This window comes from Pongo abelii, chromosome 8 (genome assembly GCF_028885655.2).
Source record: "Pongo abelii isolate AG06213 chromosome 8, NHGRI_mPonAbe1-v2.0_pri, whole genome shotgun sequence".
Classification (NCBI taxonomy): domain Eukaryota; kingdom Metazoa; phylum Chordata; class Mammalia; order Primates; family Hominidae; genus Pongo; species Pongo abelii.
Window position 1 is genome coordinate 140,810,749 of NC_071993.2, and position 22,436 is coordinate 140,833,184.

The 22,436-nt window shown below is 39.5% G+C and overlaps 1 pseudogene; it reads left to right on the forward strand.

Annotated features, from left to right (window-relative positions):
* Window positions 1-13,770: 13,770 nt before the first annotated feature.
* On the forward strand, window positions 13,771-15,780 carry LOC129048137 (endogenous retrovirus group K member 19 Rec protein-like; annotated as a pseudogene).
* The last annotated feature ends 6,656 nt before the right edge of the window (window positions 15,781-22,436 follow it).

The window sequence follows — 22,436 nt, forward strand, 5'->3', positions numbered from 1 at the left end:
ATTAGAAAAGTCAGTAGAAAATATAAACTTATGTGGAGGATGATAATTTTCTTAATTTCAAAATTATGAAAGCCACAAAAATGTCAACACCTTTGAGGAAAACTCTAAAGATGTTCAGTGATGGAAAAATGTCACAACGAAAGCCAAATAAAAAGAGGATGCCAGGAAAAGCTTGGTTATAGGTGGTACAGGTGCCAGAGGCAGGGGATGTGTGCTCATGACATCTGAGCAGAGGGAGAGAAGGACCCACTCACTCCCACCCACGCCCATGACACCTGAGCAGAGCAAGAGAAGGACCCAGCTGCTCCCACCCACATAAACACTGGTCCGTGATCAGAAAAGAGAGCCGAGAACAGCATGAAGCCATGCCACTTATCTAAAGTGAAGATAAAAACCAATGTTAACAAAGTGGTGTTAATAACTTTTTTGGGTATTTAAAAAATATTTTTAAAATTTAGAGTCAGTAAAATTCACTCTTTTTGGTGTCCAGTTGTAGGACTTTTGACAAAGGCAGAGTCGTGTAATCTTCCCATAATCAAGATGCAGACCAACCTCACCGCCTGCTCCCTGCTGCCACGCTGGCAGCCTCAGCTCTGTTCTCCATCCTGGCAGTTTGCCTTTGCCAGAAGTCGCATACATGGACTTGTTCTGCACATAGCCTTTTGAGACTGGCTTCTTTTATGTAATATGGAAAAATCACCATTAAATGCATGCCCTTTGTTTACTGACTCACCAGTGAAGGACATTTGGAGTGTTTTCAGTTTTTGGCGATTATGGATAAAGCTGTTATAAACATTTGCTTACAAGTTTCTCTGTGAATGTAAGTTTTCATTTCTCTTGAGGTATGGGATTCCTGGGACATACGGTGGTGGACTTTTAGTGTTCCAAGACACTGCCAAGCTGTTTTCCACAGTGGCTGGAGAAGTTTTTCATTCCCACCGTTAATATATGAGTGTTCCAGTTGTTCTGTGTGCAGGTTACCACTTGATATCGTCAGGTTTTTTTTTGTTTTGCATTTGAATAGATGTGTAGTTGTTTTAATTGGCATTTCCCCAAAGGCTAACAACTTTGGACATCTTTTCATGTGTTTATTTGCTGTCTGTGTGTCTTCAGTGAAGTGTCTGTTTAAATTTTTTGCCCATTTTTCTTTTGGGTTTATTTTCTCATTAAGTGTTGAGGGTTCTTTAGGCAGTCTTTTGTCAGATGTGTAATTTCCAGATGTTTCTCTCTGTGGTTTGCTTTTTTTTTTTTTTTGAGATGGAGTCTTGCTCTGTTGCCCAGGCTGGAGTGCAGTGGCGTGACCTCGGCTCACTGCAACCTCTGCCTCCAGAGTTCAGGGGATTCTCCTGTCTCAGCCTCCTGAGTAGCTGGGATTACAGGCATGCACCACCGTGCCCAACTAATTTTTTTGTATTTTTAGTAGAGATGGGGTTTCCCCATGTTGGTCAGGCTGGTCTTGAACTCCTGACTTCGTGATCTGCCTGCCTCGGCCTCCCAAAGTGCTGGGATTACAGGCGTGAGCTACTGCGCCCGGCCGGTTTGTCTTTTTGTTTACATTGAGAGTTTCCTTTGTAGAACAAAAGTTTTAGATTTTGATAAAGTTAATTTGGATTCATTTACTTTTCCTTCCTTTTTTTTTTTTGTTTTTTAGGTTTTGTTTTTTTGAGACAGAGTCTCACTTGGTCACCCAGGCTGGAGTGCAATGGTGCGAGCTCCACCCACTGCAACCTTTGCCTCCCTGGTTCAAGTTATTCTCCTGCCTCAGCCTCCCGAGTAGCTGGGATTACAGGCGTGTGCCACCACACCCCGCTAATTTTGTATTTTCAGTAGAGATGGGATTTTGCCATGTTGGCCAGGCTGGTCTAGAACTCCTGGTCTCAAGGGATCTGCCTGCCCCGGCCTCCCAATGTGCTGGGATTACAAGTGTGAGCCACTGTGCCTGGCTGATTTTTTTGATTCATTTTTAATTGTTGCACAGCCTTTTATTCTTGGGATAAATCCCACTTGGTCATAACGTATCATTTATTTATTTATTTTAAAATAGATTTATTACAATATAAATTACATACTACAATTTGTCAATTTTTTCTTATGGATTATGTTTTGGTGTCTTACCTAACAAGTGTTTGCCTAATCCATGGTCACAGATATTTCTCTAGTATTTTCTTCTAAAAGTTCAATCATTTTATTTTTTTGCATTAATTTTTGTATAAAATGTGATTTATGAATCAAGTTTTATGTATTTGTTTGCATTAGTTCCAACACCATTTGTTGAAAAGACTCATTTTTCCAGTGAACCACCTTTGCATCTGAAAGAAAATCAATATACTATAGTTGTATGTGTCTATTTCTGGACTCTGTATGTTTCATTCACTTACATGTTCATTCATTTACCAATAGACAGGCCTCAGTGCTACAGCTTTATGGTAAATCTTGAAATCAGGCAGTGCAAGCTCTTTAACTTTGCTATTCTTATTCAAATTTATTTAGAATATCCTAGTTCCTTTGCCATTCCATAGAAATTTTAGAATCAGCTCATTGGTATCTATGAAAAACCCTACTAGAATTTTGGTTGGGATTGCATTATGTCTGCAGATAAGTTTGGGGACAATAAGCATCTTAACTATCTGTGTCTTCCATAGTTGTCCAATCAATGAACCTGGTGTATCTTATTTATTTGGATTTTTAAAATTTATTTTATCAGGGCTTTATAGATTTCCACATACAGATCTTGCACATATGTTGTTAGAGTTATCCCTCAGTAGTTCATTTTTAAGTGCTATTATAAATGGCACTTAAAGCAATTGTTCATTGCTAGTATATAGAAATAAAATGGCTTTTTGTGTTTTGATCTTGTATTCTGTGAGCTTGCTGAACTCACTTATTAATTCCAAGAGTTTTTCTGTAGATTCCTTGAGATTTCCTACTTAATTATTTGGTCTGGGAATAAAATGTTTTACTCCTTCCTTTCCAATCGGTAAGTTTTAATTTTTTTCTCCCTCTTTGGTACTGTTTAGGACTTCCATTAAAATTTTGAAAACGAGAGATGAGAGTGGCTATCCTTGCCTTGTTCCTTATTTTAGGTGGGAAGCATTCAATATTCCACCATCAGGTGGGATGTTGGCTGTAGATTTTTGTAGTTGCTCTTTGTCAGATTAAGTTAGTTCCCTTCTGTTCCTAGGTTGCTGACGGTTTTTTATCATAAGTCAATTGGCAAACTTTGTCAAATGCTTTCCCCACATCTCTTGAGATGGTCACATGGCTTTTCTTTTTTAGTGTGCTGGTATGGTGAATTATATTGAATCATTTTCAATTGTTGCATGGCCTTTCATTCCTGGGATAAGTCCCACTTGGTAGTATTGTATCATCTTGTTTATTTATTCAAAAACAGACTTACTGCAGTATAAGTTACATACCATGAAACTCATCCATTTTAAGTGTCCAATTCATGATTTTTAAAGTAAATTTATTGAGTTATGCGTCTATTGCCTCAATCCAGTTTTAGAACATTGCCATCATTCCTGTGTTATTTTTTAAGATACTACTGGACTTGATTTGCTAATATTTTGTCAAAGATTCTTACATCTTTGTTCATCAGGGATAATATTTGTAATTTTTGTCTTGTAATATTTTTATCTGGTTTTAGTATTAGAGTAATGATGGCTCATAAAATGAGGTAAGAATTATTGTATCTTTTCATATTGTCTGGAAGAGATTGTGTGAAATTGGTATTTCTTTCTTAAAGATGTGATTAGAATTAACCAGTGAAACAATGTGGGCTGGGAGTTTTTATTTTTGGAAGGATTTTAGCTAAGAATTCAAATTTTGTAATAGCTATAGGACTATTCAGGAAATATGTTTTTTCTTTAGTGACTTTTTGTAGTTTGTGTCTTTTAAGAAATTGGTCTATTTCTTCCAAGTTGTCAAATTTATGGGCGTAGAGTTGTTCCTAGTATTTCCTTATTATCTTTAAGTGTCTATAGACTCTGAAATGATTTCATCTCCTTAATTCCTGATATTGGTAACTTGTGTCTTCTCTCTCTTTTTTTTTCTGTTCAACATTCTGGCTAAAGGTATATCCACTTTATTGATCTTCCTTAAGAACTGATTATCAGTTTCATCAATTTTGTCTATTCTACTGTTTTGAGTTTTGCAAATCTCTGCTCTTATGTTTATTATCTACTTCCTTCTACTTTCCCTTGTTTTTCTAGTTGTTTAAAGGAAGAACTTAAATGATTGATTTGAGAATTTTCTTGTTTTTGAATATAATTATTTTATGCTATGAATTTTCTAATCCTGCTTTATCTGTATCCCACACATTTTGATATGCTGTATTTTCATTTTTACTTAGTTCAAAAGGTTTTCTGATTTTTCCTGACATTTCACTTTTGACTCATGGATTATTTAGAGGTGAGTGGTTTAATTTTCAAATATTTGGGGGATTCATCGGACATCTTTCTCTTATTAAGTTTAATTCTGATAGGATCAGAGAATACACTTTATACAATTTCTATTTCTAAAAATTTGTTTTTTAACTTTCGTTAAGATTTGTTTTGTGACCTAGAGTATGTTCTATACTGGTGAATGTTTCATATATACTTGAAAGAAAGCATAGTCTGATGTTGTTGATGAATGATTTGACCAAATAAGTCCAATTGAGTGATTGTGTTGGTCAGGTCTTCCATATTCTAGCTGTTTATCTATATGCTTGTTCTATTGGTTACTGAGGCAGGACTGTTAAATTCTCCTAATATAATTGTGGATTTGAATATTTCTCCTTTGAGTTATCAGGTTTTGTTTTGTTTTGTTTTGTTTTTGAGACAGAGTCTTTCTGTGTGGCCCAGGCTGGAGTGCAATGGACCCATCTTGGCTCACCGCAACCTCCACCTCCTGGGTTCAAGTGATTCTCCTGCCTCAGCCTCCTGAGTAGCTGGGATTACAGGCATGCACCACCATGCCCAGCTAATTTTTATATTTTTAGTAAAGACAGGGTTTCACCATGTTGGCCAGGCTGATATTGAACTTCTAACATCAAACGATCCACCCACCTTGGCCTCCCAAAGTTCTAGGATTACAGGTGTGAGCCACTGCACCCAGCCAGATTTTTTTTCATGTATTTTTAAACTCTGTTAATGATAGGTGCCTATTCATTTAAGGGTTGTGATATCTTCTTGGTAAATTGACTTTTTTATTATATGTAATGCCTTCTTTTATCTCTTGTAATATTTTTATCTCTTGTAATATTTTCTAAGTTCTGTTTTATTTGACTTAATACAACTAGCCCACATTTTTTGTTAGTATCTCATGGTTTATCTTTTTTTATTCTTACATTTCGATGTGTGTCATTATACTTAAAGTGGGTGTCTTTAGACAGCATATAGTTGGGTCCTCTGTTTTTTTAAAAAAATGTATTTTAGAAGATTGTAGAGTCATTGGAAGTTGCAATGAAATATACAGAGAATACCCAGGCATATTTTACCTATCCTTCTCCAATCTTAGCATCTTGTATAAGTATAGTGCAATGGAAAACCAGAAAATCAACATTGATACAATCCATGGAGCTTATTCAGGTTTTGCTATTTATGCATGCATTCTGTATGTGGGTATAACTTGTGATTTTAACAAGTATAGCTTCATATAATCAGCATGACAATCAAGTTATTTAACTATATCATCATCATCAGACCTCTCCTCATGCTACTTCTTTACAGTCACACCTCCATCACCGCTGCATACCTAATCCAAGGAAACCACTAATATGTTCTCCATCTCTATAATTGTGTTATTTAGAAATGTTATATAAATGGATTCATGAAGTATGCATTCTTTTAACATTGGCTTTCCTGCCCATTCAACATAGTTTCCTTAGGTTCATTCAAATTGTCACATGTATTAACAGTTTATTCCCTTTTATTGCTGAGTAATATTCCATGGTGAGGATGTACCACAGTTTATTTACCCCTATGCCCATTGAAGGACATTTAAGTAGTTTCCAGTTTCTGTGCACTGTGCATAAAGCTGCTATGTAGAGTTTTTGCATGAAAACAAGTTTTCATTTCATTAGAAAAAAAAGCCCAATTGTGCAATAGCTGGGTCATAGGATGAGTCAAGTTTTAGCTTTAAAAAGAACAGCCAAACTATTTTCCAGAGTGAGTATGGCTGTACCATTTTGCATTCCCACCAGCAATGAATGAATGACTTAGTGATTCTCAACCTCCTTGCCAGCATTTGATGTTATCACTATTTTTAAAACGTCTTTCTGACAGTTCTGCTGTGATGGTTAATTTGATGTGTCAATTTCACTAGCCCATGGGGTACCAGATACTTGGTCAAACACTATCTGAGTGTTTCTGTGAGGGTGTTTTTGGATGAGCTTAACATGTAAATTGATAGACTGAGTGAAGCAGATTGCCCTCCCCACTGAAGGTGGGCCTTGTCCAATCAGACAAGGGTCTAAATAGAACAAAAATGGACCCTCTCCCAAATCGGAGGGAGTTCCTCTTGCCTGCCTTTGAGCTGGGACATTGTTTTTTTTCTGCCTTGAGATCTGAACAGAAATATCAGCTCCTCCTGGGTCTTGGGCCTGCTGACCTTCATGTAGAAACCACACCATTAGCTCACTTGATTTTCAGGCCTGTGGATCAAACCACACCATCAGCCCTCTTGGGTCTTCAGCTTATCAGTGTCCATAAGTGCATGAGCCAATTCCTTATAATAAATGTTTACACACACACGCGCGTGCACACACACATGCGCGTGCACACACACACACACACACACACACACACACACACACACACCCCTGTTGGTTCTGTTTCTCTGGAGAACCCTGACTAATGCAGATTTTGGCACTGACACTGGAGTTCTGCTGTGAAACATACCTAATGATAGGGACCAGCTTTGGAACTGGGCAGTGAGCAGAGGCTGAATGAGTTTTGAGATACATAGTGGAAAAAGCCTAGATTTCCATGAAGGGACTATTGGTAGGTACATGGACATTAAAGGCAATTCTGGTGAGGGCTCATGAATAAAAGACAAGAGATGTAGAGAAAGCCTCTACCATCTCAGAGAATACCCATATCATCATGAAGAGAATGTTGGAAGCAACATGGACACACTGTTAAAGACTACTGGGCGAGATCTCAGGTGGCAAACCCTAACCCTCTCTCTTAGACTGTTTTCTTTACAGAGTTTCACTCTTGTTGCTTAAGCTGGAGTGCAATGGCGCGATCTTGGCTCACTGCAATCTCCGCCTCCTGAGAGCAGAGAACACAAATTATTTGGAATTCAAAAGATTTGTCTTTCCTCCCCATTTATTTATATTTATTTGTTCATTCAATCCTTTACTTAGATTATATGGCTCACAAATATTTATTTCATATTTTTGGTTATAATCCAGTACTATTTTATTATTTTTTTGCTCAAATTAATTCAATTTTTTGCCACTTGGAAATCTTTCAGTTACCTTTGACATATCCCCATCACTTTTTTTTTTTTTGAGATGGAGTTTCGCTCTTGTTGCCCAGGCTGGAGTGCAATGGCACAATCTTGGCTCACTGCAATTTCTGCCTCCCAGGTACAAGCGAGCCTGAGATATGGCCTCATGGGAAGGGAAAGACCTTACCGTCCCCCAGCCCAACACCTGTAAAGGGTCTGTGCTGAGGAGGATTAGTAAAAGAGGAAGGCCTCTTTGCGGTTGAGATAAGAGGAAGGTCTCTGTTTCCTGCATGTCTCTGGGAATGGAATGTCTTGGTGTAAAGCTGAACATTCATTCTATTCTGAGATAGGAGAAAACCGCCCTGTGGATGGAGGTGAGATATGCTGGCGGTGATACTGCTTTGTTACTCTTTGCTATACTGAGATGTTTGGGTGGAGGGAAGCATAAATCTGGCCTGCGTGCACATCTGGGCATAGTACCTTTCCTTGAACTTATTTATGATGCAGATTCCTTTGCTCACATGTTTTCCTGCTGGCCTTCTCCCTGTTCTGAAAATAGTAATCAATAAATACTGAGGGAACTCAGAGACCATCGCCGGTGCAGGTCCTCGCATGCTGAGTGTGCCGGTCCCCTGGGCCCACTGTTCTTTCTCTATACTTTGTCTCTGCATCTTATTTCTTTTCTCAGTCTCTTGTCTCCACCTGATGAGAAATACCCACAGGTGTGGAGGGGCAGGCCCCCTTCATCTGGTGCCCAACGTGGGTTCCTTTCTCTAAGGTGAAGATACGCTAGAGTGTGGTCATTGAGGAGAAGTCGATGAGAGATTCCCGAGTATATCCACGGTCAGCCTTGTGGTAAGCTTGTGCACTCGGAGAAACTCAGGGTAACAGTGGGTCAAACTGAAAGCAAATATGCTTCTTATCTCAGCTTTATTAAAATTCTTTTAAGAAGAGGGAGATTTAGAGCCTCTACAGAAAATCTAATTACGCTATTTCAAACAATAGAACAGTTCTGCCCATGTTTTCCAGAACAGGGAACTTTAGATCTAAAGGATTGGTAAAAAATTGGCAAATAATTAAAACAAGCAAATAGGAAAGGTAAAATCATCCCACTTACAGTATGGAATGATTGGGCCATTATTAAAGTAACTTTAGAACCGTTTCAAACAGGAGAAGATAGTGTTTCAGTTTCTGATGCCCTTGAAAGCTGTGTAATAGATTGTGAAGAATAGGCAGGGACAGAATTTGAGAAAGGAATGGAAGGTTCACATTGTGAAAATGTAGCAGAGTCTGTAATAGCTCAGTCAATGCAAAATATTGACTACAATCAATTACAGGAGGTAATATATCGTGAATCATCAAAATTGGGGGGAAAATGTCCAAAATTATTGGGGTTGTCAGAGTCTAAAAAAGATGGTCAATTCCTCCCCCGCAGTGCCGATACGTGTTTCATCTAGACCCACAGTCACTCCAGTACTTCGACCCCCATCGCAGAATAGGCAATTGTTAATACAGCCTTCGTGGGCATATCAAAGAGAATGGGAAACAGCTACTGCCCCACCAGTGTCGCTACAAATACAATGTCCACAGTATCAGACTATTTCGATGGAAAATAAAATTCAACAATCAGTTGCTTATCAATATGAGCTGCTTCCAGAGGTTCAATACAGACCTCAAGCTGTGTGTCCCGCACCATACCAGCAACCCATGGCAGTGGCTTACCATACACCAGCACCACCTAGTGGACAAGATAGTACACTGCATGCGGTCATTGATAAAGCCAGAAAACAGGGAGATCTTGAGGCCTGGCAGTTCCCGGTCATTTTACAACCGGTACTGGCTGGGAAAGGGACACAAGCAGGAGCGTCTGCCCGAGCTGAGGCTAGATATGAACGTTTCACCATGAAAATTTTAAAAGACGTGAAGGAAGGAGTTAAACAATGCAGACCCAACTCCCCTTTTATGAGAACATTATTAGATTCCATTGCTCATGGAAATAGACTTATTCCTTATGATTGGGAAATTTTGGCCAAATCTTCCCTTTCACCCTCTCAGTTTCTACAGTTTAAAACCTGGTGGATTGATGGAGTACAAGAACAGGTATGAAAAAATCAGGCTGCTAATCCCACTGTTAATATAGATGCAGACCAATTGTTAGGAACAAATCCAAACTGGAGCACCATTAACCAACAATCAGTAATGCTGAATGAGGCTATTGAACAAGTAAGGGCTGTTTGCCTCAGGGCCTGGGAAAAAATTCAGGACCCGGGAACCGCCTGCCCTTCTTCTAATTCAATTAGACAGGGCTCTAAAGAGTCATATCCTGACTTTGTGGCAAGGTTGCAAGATGCTGCTCAAAAATCTAATACAGATGATAACGACCGAAAAGTTATTATAGAATTAATGGCCTATGAAAATGCAAATCCAGAATGTCAATCAGCCATCAAGCCATTAAAAAGAAAAGTTCCAGCAGGAGTTGATGTAATTACAGAATATGTGAAGGCTTGTGATGGGATTGGAGGAGCTATGCATAAGGCAATGCTAATGCCTCAAACAATGACAGGGGTCACTTTAGGAGGACAAGTTAGAACATTTTGGGGAAAATGTTATAATTGTGGTCAAATCAGTCATCTAAAAAAGAATTGCTCAGTCTCAAATAAACATAATATGACAAATGAAGCTATTACAGTGAAAAACAAAGAGCCACCTGGCCTGTGTCCAAGAGGTGGAAAAGGAAAACACTGGGCTAATCAGTTTCCTTCTAAATTCGATAAAAATGGGCAACAATTGTCGGGAAATGGGAAGAGGGGCCAGCCTCAGGCCCCACAACAAACTGGGGCATTCCCGATTCAGCTGTTTGTTCCCCAGGGTTTTCAGGGACAACAACCCCTGCAGCAAATACCACCACTTCAGGGAGTCAGCCAATTACAGCAATAAAACAGCTGCCCCCTGCCACAGCAAGCTGTGCAGTAGTAGATTTATGTTCCACTCAAATGGTCTCTTTACTCCCTGGAGAATCCCCACAAAAGATTCCTACAGGGGTATATGGCCTGCTGCCAGAAGTGATGGTAGGCCTTATTTTAGGGAGACCAAGTCTACATTTGGAGGGAGTCCAAATTCATACTGGGGTAATTGATTCAGATTATAAAGGGGAAATTCAGTTAGTGATCAACTCCACTGTTCTCTGGAATGCCAATCCAGGGGATAGAATTGCTTAATTACTGCTTTTGCCTTATATTAAAATTGGGGAAAGCAAAACAGAACAGGAGGGTTTGGAAGTACCAACCCTGCTGTAAAAGCCGCTTATTGGGCTAGTCAGGTCTCAGAGGATAGATCCGTGTGTACAGTCACTATTCAGGGAAAGCAGTTTGAAGGATTAGTGAATACTGGGGCTGATGTTTCTATCATTGCCTTAAATCAATGGCCAAAAAATTGGCCCAAACAAAAGCCTGTTACAGAGCTTGTCGGTCTAGGCACTGCCTCAGAAGTGTATCAGAGTGTCATGATTTTACATTGTCTAGGACCTGATAATCAAGAAAGTACAGTTCAACCTATGATCACTTCTATCCCAGTCAATTTATGTGGCCGAGACTTGTTACAACAATGGTGTGCGGAGATTACTATCCCAGCCTCCCTATACAGCCCCACAAGTCAAAAAATCATGGCTAAAATGGGATATCTCCCTGGAAAGGCACTACAAAAGAGTGAAGATGGCATTAAAGTCCCAATTGAGGCTGAAGAAAATAAAGAAAAGGAATAGGGTATCCTTTTTAGGAGTGACCAGTGTAGAGCCCCGAAAACCCATTCCATTAAATTGGAAAACAGAAAAACCTGTATGGGTAAATCAGTGGCCGCTATCAAAACAAAAACTGGAGGCTTTACACTTAGTAGCAAAGGAACAATTAGAAAAGGGACATATTGAGCCTTCATTTTCGCCTTGGAATTCTCCTGTGTTTGTAATTCAGAAGAAATCCAGCAGATGGTGTATGCTGACTTAAGGCTGTAAATGCCGTAATTCAACCCATGGGGGCTCTCCAACCTGGGTTGCCCTCTCCAGCCATGATCCTCAAGGATTGGCCTTTAATTATAATTGATCTGAAGGATTTCTTTTTTACTATTCCTCTGGCGAAACAGGGTTTTGAAAAATTTGCTTTTACTATACCAGCCATAAATAATAAAGAACCAGCCACCAGGTTTCAGTGGAAAGTGTTGCCTCAGGGAATGCTTAGTAGTCCAACTATTTGTCAGACTTTTGTAGGTCAAGCTCTTCAACCAGTTAGAGACAAGTTTTCAGACTGTTGTATCATTCATTATGTTGATATTTTGTGTGCTGCAGAAACAAGAGACAAATTAATTGACAGTTACACATTTCTGCAAACAGAGGTTGCCAACGCAGGACTGACAGTAGCATCTGATAAGATCCAAACCTCTACTCCTTTTCATTACTTGGGAATGCAGGTAGAGGAAAGGAAAATTAAACCACAAAAAATAGAAATAAGAAAAGACATTAAAAACATTAAATGACTTCCAAAAGTTGTTAGGAGATATTAATTGGATTCGGCCAAATCTAGGCATTCCTACTTATGCCATGTCAAATTTGTTCTCTATCTTAAGAGGGGACTCAGACTTAAATAGTAAAAGAACATTAGCTCCAGAGGCAACTAAAGAAATTGAATTAGTTGAAGAAAAAATTTGGTCAGCACAAGTAAATAGAATAGATCTCTTGGCCCCACTCCAACTTTTGATTTTTGCTACTGCACATTCTCCAACAGGCATCATTCTTCAAAATACAGATCTTGTGGAGTGGTCATTCCTTCCTCACAGTACAATTAAGACTTTTACATTGTACATGGATCAAATGGCTACATTAATTGGTATTAAATCCATTTAATTAAATGGATTGAATGGCTAATTAATTGCATAATCATGCAAGATCACGAATAATAAAATTGTGTGGAAGTGACACAGACAAAATCATTGTTCCTTTAAACAAGGAACAGGTTAGACAAGCCTTTATCAATTCTGGTGCGTGGCAGATTGGTCTTGCTGATTCTGTGGGAACTATTGACAATCATTACCCAAAAACAAAAGTCTTCCAGTTTTTAAAATTGACTACTTGGATTTTACCTAAAATTACCAAACATAAAACTTTAGAAAATGCTCTGACAGTATTTACTGATGGTTCCAGCAATGGAAAAGCGGCTTACACTGGGCCAAAAGAGTGAGTTATCGAAACTCAATATCACTCAGCTCAAAGAGCAAAGTTGGTTGCCATCATTACAGTGTTACAAGATTTTAATCAGCCTATTAACATTGTGTCAGATTCTGCATATGTAGTACAGGCTACAAAGGATGTTGAGACAGCCCTAATCAAATATAGTATGGATGATCAGTTAAACCACCTGTTCAACTTATTACAACAAACTGTAAGAAAAAGAAATTTCCCATTTTATATTACTTATATTTGAGCACACACTAATTTACCAGGGCCTTTAAAGCAAATGAACAAGCTGACTTGCTATTATCATCTGCATTCATAAAAGCACAAGAACTTCATGCCTTGACTCATGTAAATGTAACAGGATTAAAAATAAATTTGATATTACATGGAAACAGGCAAAAAATATTGTACAGCATTGCACCCAGTGTCAAGTTCTACACCTGCCCACTCAAGAGGCAGGAGTTAATCCCAGAGGTCTATGTCCTAATGCCTTATGGCAAATGGATGTTATGCATGTACCTTCATTTTGAAAATTGTCATTTGTCCATGTGACAGTTGATACTTATTCACATTTCATATGGGCAACCTGCCAGACAGGAGAAAGTAGTTCCCATGTTAAAAGACATTTATTATCTTGTTTTGCTCTCATGGGAGTTCTAGAAAAAATTAAAATGGACAATGGGCCAGGATACTGTAGTAAAGCATTCCAAAAATTCTTAAATCAGTTGAAAATTACACATACAACAGGAATTCCCTATAATTCCTAAGGACAGGCCATAGTTGTGAGAACTAATACAACACTCAAAACTCAATTGGTTAAACAAAGAAAAGAGGGAGACAGTAAGGAGTATAACACTCCCCAGATGCAACTTAATCTAGCACTCTATACTTTAAATTTTTAAAATATTTATAGAAATCAGACCTCTGCAGAACAACATCTTACTGGTAAGAAGAACAGCCCACATGAAGGAAAACTGATTTGTTGGAAAGACAACAAAAATAAAACATGGGAAATAAGGAAGGTGATAACATGGGGGAGAGGTTTTGCTTGTGTTTCACCAGGGGAAAATCAGTTCCTGTTTGGATACCCACTAGACATTTAAGGTTCTGTAATGAACCCATCAGAGATGCAAAGAAAAGCACCTCCGCGGAAACAGAGACACCACGATTGAGCACCATTGACTCGCCAGGTGAACAAAATGGTGATATCAGAAGAACAGATGAAGTTACCATCTACCAAGAAAGTGGAGCCACCAACTTGGGCACAATTAAAGAAGCTGACACAGTTAGCTGAAAAAAGCCTAGAAAACACAAAGGTGACACGAACTCCAGAGATTATGCTGCTTGCAGCTTTGGTGGTTGTATCAACAGTAATAAGTCTCCCCATGACTGCAGGAGGAGCTGCAGCTAATTATACTTACTGGGCCTATGTGCCTTTCCTGTCCTTAGTTCAGGCAGTTACGTGGGTGGATAATCCTATTGAAGTATATGTTAATAATAGTCCATGGGTGCCTGGCCCCACAGATGATCATTGGCCTGCCCAACCCGAGGAAGGAGGAATGATGATGAATATTTCCATTGGGTATCATTATCCTCCTGTTTGCCTAGGGAGGGCACCAGGATACTTAATGCCTGCAACCGAAAATTCGTTGGTAGAAGCACCTACTGTCAGTGCCACCAGTAGATTTACTTATCACATGGTAAGTGGAATGTCGTTCAGGCCACAGGTAAATTACTTTGCAGGACCCTTCTTATCAAAGATCATTAAAATCTAGGCCTAAGGGGAAGCCTTGCCCCAAGGAAATTCCCAAAGGATCAAAAGGCCCAGAAGCTTTAGTTTGGGAAGGATGTGTGGCTGATAATGTGGTGATATTACAAAACAATGAATTCAGAACTATTATAGATTGGGCACCTCAAGGTCAATTCTACCGCAATTGCACAGGACAAACTCAATTGTGTCCCAGTGCACATGTGAGTCCAGCTGTGAACAGAGACTTAACAGAAGGTTTAGATAAAAATAAGTACAAAAGGTGAGAGTCTCTCTACCCTTGGGAATGGGGTGAAAAGGGTATCTCATCACCTCGACCAAAGTTAGTCCTGTTACTGGTCCAGAGCACCCAGAACTTTGGAAGCTTACTGTGGTCTCGCACCACATTAGAATTTGGTCTGGAAATCAAGCTATAAGAACAAGAAACCTTAAGCTATCTTATATTATCTACCTAAGTTCCAGTCTGACAACTCCTTTGCAAAGTAAGGCCCTCTTATATGCTAGTTGTAGGAAAAATAGTTATTAACCCAGATTCCCAAACTATAATCTGTGAAAATTGTAGATTGTTTGCTTGCATTGATTCAACTTTTAATTGGCAGCACTGTATTCTACTAGTGAGAGCAAGAGAGGGTGTGTGGATCCCTGTGTCCATGGACTGACCTTGGGAGGCTTTGCCATCCATCCATATTTTAACTGAAGTATTAAAAGGAGTTCTAAATAGATCCAAAAGATTCATTTTTACTTTGATTGCAGTGATTATGGGATTGATTGCAGTCACAGCTATGGCCGCTGTGGCAGGAGTTGCATTACACTCCTCTGTTCAAACTGCAGAATATGAAAATAATTGGCAAAATAATTCCTCAAAATTGTGGAACTCTCAGATCCAAATAGATAAAAAATTGGCAAACCAAATAAATGATCTTAGACAAACTGTCATTTGGATGGGAGATAGGCTCATGAGCTTGGAACATCGTCATCAGTTACAGTTTGACTGAAATACGTCAGATTTTTACCTTACTCCCCAAGCCTATAATGAGTCTGAGCATCACTGGGACATGGTTAGATGCCATCTATGAGGAAGAGAAGATAATCTTACTTTAGATATTTCAAAATTAAAAGAAAAAATTTTTGAGGCATCAAAAGCCCATTTAAATTTGGTGCCAGGAACAGAGGCAAACGTGGAAGCTGCTGATGGTCTTGCAAATCTTAAGGCGGTCACTTGGGTTAAAACCATCGGAAGTTCCACTATTGTAGATTTCATATTAATCCTTGTGTGCCTGTTTTGTCTGTTGTTAAGTCTACAGGTGTACCCAGCAGCTTTGAAGAGACAGCGACCATCGAGAACAGGCCATAATGATGATGGCGGTTTTGTCAAAAAGAAAAGGGGGAAATGTAGGGGAAAGGAAGAGAGATCAGACTGTTACTGTGTCTGTGTAGAAAAGGAAGACATAAGAAACTCCATTTTGATCTATACTGAGAAAAACTGTTCTGCTTTGAGATGCTGTTAACCTGTAACTTTAGCCACAACCCTGTGCTCACAGAAACATGTGCTGTATTGAATCAAGGTTTAAGGGATTTAGGGCTGTGCAGGATGTGCCTTGTTAACAAACTGTTTGCAGGCAGTATGCTTGGTAAAAGTCATCACCGTTCTCCATTCTCTATTAACCAGGGACACTATGCACTGTAGAAAGCCACAGGGACCTCTGCCTGAGAAAGACTGGGTATTGTCCAAGGTTTCCCCCCACTGAGACAGCCTGAGATATGGCCTCATAGGAAGGGAAAGACCTTACTGTCCCCCAGCCCAACACCCATAAAGGGTCTGTGCTGAAGAGGATTAGTAAAAGAGGGAGGCCTCTTTACAGTTGAGATAAGAGGCAGGCCTCTCTTTCCTGCATGTCCCTGGGAATGGAATGTCTCAGTGTAAAGCCGACCATTCATTCTATTTTGAGATAGGAGAAAACTGCCCTATGGCTGGAGGCGAGATATGCCGGTGGTGATACTGCTCTGTTACTCTTTGCTACACTGAGATATTTGGGTAAAGAGAAACATAAATCTAGCCCATGTGCACAGCCGGGCATAGTACCTTTCCTTGAACTTATTTATGATGCAGATTCCTTTGCTCACATGTTTTTCTGCTGACCTTCTCCCCGCCATCACCCTGTTCTCCTGCCACACTCCCCTTGTTGAGATAGTGAAAAGAGTAATCAATAAATACTGAGGGAACTCAGAGACCAACGCTGGTGCAGGTCCTCACATGCTGAGTGTGCCGGTCCCCTGGGCCCACTCTTCTTTCTCTATACTTTGTCTCTGCATCTTATTTTTCTGTCTCTCGTCTCCACCTGATGAGAAATACCCACAGGTGTGGAGGGGGAGGCCCCCTTCACCTATATTAAGCTAAACATGAGTTCATACTAGTTCTACAACTTGAATCCATTAGCGCTTGGATCATACTAACCTCCTCCCGTTCGTTATCTATAAATGCTCACCCCAACAGTGAGACCTTGGACTCAGAAGCATTTTAATTACCAAATTTCATTCTCTTACTAGCTATTCAGGTTATCTGTTTCACTTTGGCTGAGCTTTGGTAGTTTGTGGCTTTCAAGGAATTGGTCCATTTCTTCAAAGTTGTTGAATTTATGAGTTTAAAATTGTTAATAGTATTGTCTTATTATCATTTTAATGGCTTAAGGATTTGTTATGATGTCACTTTTTTTGTTCTTGATATTGGTAATTTGTGTGTGCTTTTTTAAATCTTTGTTGGTCTTGATTGAGCTTTATTATTATTTTTTATTTTTTTCAAAGTATTCGCTTTTAGTTTAATTTTCTGTTTTTCTGTTTTCAATTTCATTGATTTATAACTTAATCTTAATTTTTCCTTCCTTATGCATACTCTGACTTTTTGTAGCTATTTATTTTTTAGTGCTTTTTGAGATAGGAATTTGGATGATTGATTTGAGGTCTTTCGTCTTAGGTAAACTTCTAGTGCTATAAATTTTTCTCTCAGTGTTACTGTAACTGTGCCCCACAAATTTTGATGTGCTGTATTTTCATTTTCATTCAGTTCTGTGATTTTTAAAGTTTCATTTGAGACCATGGATTATTTCCCTTGACCTATAGATTATGTAGAAGTGTGTTTAATTTCCAAGTGTTTGGAGATTTTTCTTTTGTGTTTCTGTTATTGATTTCTTGTTTCATTCCTTTATAATCAGAAAACACACTCTGTATGATTTCTTTTCTTTTAAATGTGTTTTATGACCTAGGATATAGAGAGTCATTTTGATGAATGTTCCATGTGTGCATGAAATGAATGTGTATTGTGCTTTTGTTGTACGGGGAGTTTTATAAACCTCAGTTGGGTCTTACTGGCTGAAGACGGTGCGTTTAATCCTTCTAAATCCTTGCTGACTTTTTGTCTAGTAGGTCTATCAATTACTGTGAGTGGGATGTTGAAATCTCCAACTAAAATTGCGTATATGTCTACTTCTCCCTTTAGTTCTCTCAGTTTTTGCTTCATTTACGTTAAAGCTCTCTGGTTTTGTGCATATACCTTTAGGATTGCTCTACATTTTTGGTAGATTGCAACTTGTATCATTGTATAATGTCTCTTTTTTCTCTTTACTGCTTTTCTTCTGTCTGAAATATTTTCTCTGATATTAATATATCCACTTGTGCTTTTTGGGTTAACATTTACTTTTTTTTGCATCCTTTTATTTTCAACCTACATATGTCATGTTGGCAGAGAGTTTCTTGTAAACAACACATATTTTGCTGTTTTAAAAATTCGTGCTGCCAATATCTGCCTTTTAATTTGCATATTTAGACCACTTATATTTAAAGCAATTATTGAGGCCAGACATAGTGGCTAATGCTTGTAATCTCAGCACTTTAGGAGGCTGAGACAGGAGGATTGCTTGAGGCCAAGAGTTCGAGGCCAGTCTCAAACTACCACCCTTTTGTAGAGACATAGCAAGACCCTGTCTCTACAAAAAATGAAAAAATTAGCCAGGCAGGGTGTCATGAGCCTGTTGACCGAGCTACTTGAGATGCTGATGTGGGAGGATTGCTTGAGCCAAGTAGTTCAAAGCTGCAGTGAGCCATGATTGTGCCACTGTACTCCGGAATGGGCAACAGAGTGAGAACCTGTCTCAAAAAAAAGTAATCATTGATATGTTAGGGCTTAAGACTGCCATTTTACTTTTTGTTTTCTATCTGTTTGCACCATTTCTTATGCCTCTTTTTCTTTTTTCTCTTATCAGCCTGAGGGTTATGTGGACATAGAGTTCCATTTTGATGCATTTTTGACATATTTGAGTATACTATTTGCATAATTTTCTTATTGCTTGCTCTAGGTATTACTATATACAAATATAACTTCCACAGCTTACTGCTATTGATGTTTTACCAGCTTGAATTAAGTATAGAAACATTAATCACATTTAGGTTCTCTGATGGTTAAAATCAGGTGTCAACTTGATTGGGTTGAAGGATGCCTAAATAGCTGGTAAAATATTGTTTTTGGGTGTGTCTGTGAGGGCGTTGCCAGAGGAGATTGACATTGCAGTCAGTGGACTGGGAGAGGAAGACCCACCCTCCATTTGGGTGGGTACCATCGAATTGGCTGCTAGTGTGGCTAGAACAAAGTAAGAAGTAGAAAGTAGGATAAGCTGGCTTGCTGAGTCTTCTTGCTTTCATCTTTCTCTCATGCTGGATTCTTCCTTCTATTCCTCTGCCCTTGGACATCAGACTCTAGGTTCTTTGGAATTTGGACTTTTGGACTTAAACACCAGTGGTTTGCAGGGGCCTCTTGGGCCTTTGGCCACAGACTGAAGGCTGCACTGTCAGCTTCCCTGCTTTTGAGGCTTTTGGACTCGAACTCAGCGACTGCTGGCTTCTTATTTCCTTAGCTTGCAGAGGGCCTATCATGGAACTTGGCCTTTTGGTCATGTGAGCCAATTTTCCCTAATAAACTCCCCTTCATATACACATAGATCCTATCAGTTCTATCTCTGTGGAGAACACTGACTAATACAGCTTCCTTTACCTTCCCACTTCAAAAAGTATAATTGTCATAGGTATTTCCTCTGTATGCATTGAATACCACATGAGGTAGTATTATAACTTTTGCTTCAAACATAAAACATGATTAAAGAAACACATAAAGTGAAGAATATTCTATCATGTATAATTCTCCTTTTACCAATTTCATTATTTTCCTTTATGAAAGCTCCATCTTGCTGTTTTCATGTTCTTTCTGTTTTCATTTTATTTCTGTTTGGAAGGATTTCTTTAGCCATTCTTAAAGGGTAAATCTGCTAGCAACAAATTCTCTTAGTTCTCTTTCATCTGAGAATATCTTTATTTTTCCCTTCATTCCAGCAGCATGGTGTTGATAGAAGAGCTGAGCCAGGACTAGCTTGTCTGTCATAATGTAAAAGAGTCTTGGAACATGTCCTGGGTCCAGGGTCTAAACCCCCTTATGGCCTTTGGAACGCCAAGCTCTGTGCCAAAGGGTGGAAGGCTGCCTTGTGGCACCACGGTCTAAGCCCAGGGCAAAAAACCCCTCGTGGCTTGAATGGAATCCAGGGCTTAGGGCGTCAAAACCCTCATAGCCTCTGGAATGTGTCCAGACTTGCTGGCTCCTTGCTTCTTGCCCTCCTAGGCTCATAAACATGTTCTCCATTATCTCAGGTAGCAGAGCATATTATGTATGTGCCAAAGAAAATGCTAAACCATCACGGCTATGCTTGATGGACCGCTACCTTTCTCCCCCACATCCACACGTCCTCACCACCTGCTTCTTTGTTCGATCACCAATAAATAGTGTGGGCTCCCAGAGCTTAAGGCTTTCGCAGCCTCCATACTAGCATGGGCCCCCTGGACCCATCTTATGCACTCTTAACCTGTCTTTTCTCATTCCTTTAACTCTGCCGGACTTCATAGCCCGCATGGCCTGGTGTTGCATCTGATCACCCCAATATTCTTGGCACCCAATATGGTGCTACGAAGACCCCAGTGAAGGAACGCTAGAGCATGTGGAAGTGGAGAATGCATCATCAGAGGACACCTGAGGATGACAGAAAGAAGTTAGGCAGGTAAGTTGGGCACTCAGAAGAACCAAGGTAACAGTGGGACAAAATGAAAGCAAACATTCTGCTTATTTAAACTTTCTAAGGCATTTATTACGGAGAGGGGCAGTGAACGTTAGTACTCAGAATTTATTAACACTCTTTCGTACTATAGAGCAGTTTTGCCCATGGTTCCCAGAAAAAGGGACTATGGAGTTGGATGAATGGGAAAGAATTGGCAGAGATTTTAAAAAGGCATATAAAGAAGGAGCCAAAATTCCAGTTTCTGTTTGATCAGTGTGGGCATTGACAAAGGCAGCTCCTGAGCCATTTCAAACAGATGACGAGGCAGATACAGATGAGGAAGAGTGTAAAAAACTAACTTCAGAGTCTGAATGTGAGGAACAGGAGCCAGAGGAAATTAATGAAAAGAAAGAGAAACTGAAAAACATATATTTTACTAGCCTGTCAGTTCCACCTGCTGAATTCAGTGAATGGTCACCTCCTCCCTCTCCCCTTAATGGGCGAGAAAATTAATTAGCTGAAAAACTTACTGCTCCTGTAGCAATTGGTGGTGCTATACAAAATTCTATTCAAAAAGCTAGAGCTGAGGGAGACCTAGAAACATGGCAATTTCCAGTTACTATAATCCAACAAGGAGGACAGAATATAGCTAACTGGGCCACTTTTCCTTTTAAGTTATTACAGGAATTTAAACAAGCCATTAGTCAATATGGACTGAACTCTCCTTTTGTGCAAATTTTGTTGAAAAGTGTGGCTCTTGATAATATGTTAATGCCATATGATTGGGATACTTTAGCAAAATCTGTTCTCACTCCATTCAGCACTTGCAGTTTAAAACCTGGTGGACTGATGAAGTTCAAACTCAGGCAAGAGGAAACACACAAGCACAGCCGCCTGTGCCTGTTTCTTTTGATGAAGGGAGTTGGCCCTAATTGGGGTCGATTAGAAAATCAAGCAGTAATGGAAAACGTTGCCATTGTTCAGTTACGCACTGTGCCTATGGGCATGGGAGAGAATAAATGTTACAGGAGAAAAATAGCCTTCTTTCAGTTCTGTCTGACAAGGACCTAAAGAACCATATTCTGATTTTATTGCTTGGCTCCAAGAGACTGTGCATAAAGCTGTAACTGACAGAGCACCTCAAGATGTTGTAATACAGCTCCTTGCATATGATAATGCCAATATAGAGTGTCAAGCTGCTGTTAGACCTATGAGGGGGAAGGTCATTTGGCTGAATATATTAAGGCTTGTGATGGCATTGGGGGTAACTTACATAAGGCTACTCTTTTAGCTCAAGCTATGGCTGGACTAAAGGTGGGAAAAAATATGCCCTGTTTCTCAGGCTCTTGTTTTAATTGTGGGCAATTTGGACACACACAAAAAAGGAATATAAAAAGGAAATCAACAGGCAAATTACAGGGATACTACCAGTAAGCAACAAAAAAGTCCTGGTATCTGCCTCTGATGCAAGAAGGGCAATCACTGGGCAAATCAGTGTCATTCTAAATTTAGCAAAGATGGGCAACCTCTTTCGGGAAATGGGAAGAGGGGCCCACCTCAGGCCCTTCAACAAACCGAGGTGAATCCAGCACAGTCAGTGCCCTTACAAACGTACAATAATTGTCCCCTGCTACAGCAGGCTGTGCTGCTGCAGATCTTTGCAGCACAGTTCCCATTTCCTTACATCCTGGGGAGCCACCAAAGAAGGTCCCCACCAGAGTTAGGGGCCCTTTACCCTCGGGAACAGTTGGTCTATTGCTTGGAAAGTCTAGTTTAAATTTAAGAGGTGTCACTGTACATACAGGAATAATTGATTCTGATTATACCAGAGAAATTCAATTAGTTATTAGTTCCTCAACTCCATGTCTGCTTCCCCAGGAGAAGGAATTGCTCAGTTATTACTACTACCTTATGCAAAGCT